The sequence below is a fragment of the Erpetoichthys calabaricus genome, chromosome 3 (genome assembly GCF_900747795.2).
Source record: "Erpetoichthys calabaricus chromosome 3, fErpCal1.3, whole genome shotgun sequence".
Lineage (NCBI taxonomy): Eukaryota > Metazoa > Chordata > Cladistia > Polypteriformes > Polypteridae > Erpetoichthys > Erpetoichthys calabaricus.
In genome coordinates, this window is record NC_041396.2 from 135,433,509 (window position 1) to 135,434,684 (window position 1,176).

A 1,176-nucleotide genomic window follows, 5' to 3' on the forward strand; every position below is an offset into this window, starting at 1 on the left:
TTTTTTAAAGCAGCGTCTCATGCAAATCATCCCACACGCATTTTATGAAGATGCCTCCTTTCCTACTTTTGATTGGGTAATACTTGATGTCATCGTTACTTTGATTGGTCTTTTTAACTGTCCAGTGAGGAGGGCGTGTCTTTTAAGTAGAGTCTGCAAAGTGTTGGCACTGAGATGTGGCGTCAGCGCCATAGTTGAAGCCCCTAACGTTGCGGTCAGCAAGTCGGCTAACATCCGCCATGTGCCGTCTTTCAGTTGCGAGAAGCAGATCATAGAATGGTTGAAACTGTTGCCCCTAACATTGCGCCACGGCGTGTGGTTCGTTTATACCTCGTGTGTTCTCATTAAAGTTTTATCTCGCGAATATGTTATTGCAATCTGCAGCGGGAGCGTTTCTATAAACTTAATTTAAACTTACGTTTTACACCGTGCTTTGTTTCCCTTATGAACATGCTTGTATGCTTAAGTCGCTCCGTTCTCAATTGTTTAATTAATTTTTTGCTGTTCGCTTTTTGCGGCTCTTCCTCCATTTCCCCTTACTTCATTCTTTTATCTCGCGAATATGTTATTGCAATCCTTAACGGGAGCGTTTCAATAAACTGATTGAAAATAGTTTTGCATTTACCTTTTTAGTAAAAGGCGAGCTTTTAAGCCTGAGAAATCACCCCGTAAATGCACACGTTTAATTGCACATGTGTTAATATGTATGGTTACACAGTATTAAAAGACAGTGAACAACGTCAGTTACCTTTGTTCCCGCGTTTGATAAAAGGTGAGCTTTTAAGCCTGAGAAATCACCCCGTAAATGCACACGTTTAATTGCACATGTGTTAATATGTATGCTTACACAGTATTAAAAGACAGTCAAAAATTAACGTCATTTACCTTCGTTCCCGCGTGTGACTCGTGCTGTAAATCTCTTCCTTGTTTTTAGCTCACGTGATTACATAGGAGGCGTGATGACGCGATACGTGACTCCGCCTCCTCCATTACAGTGTATGGACAAAAAATATGTTCCAGTTATGACCATTACGCTTTGAATTTCGAAATGAAACCTGCCTAACTTTTGTAAGTAAGCTGTAAGGAATGAGCCTGCCAAATTTCAGCCTTCCACCTACACGGGAAGTTGGAGAATTAGTGATGAGTCAGTCAGTGAGTGAGTGAGTCAGTCAGTCA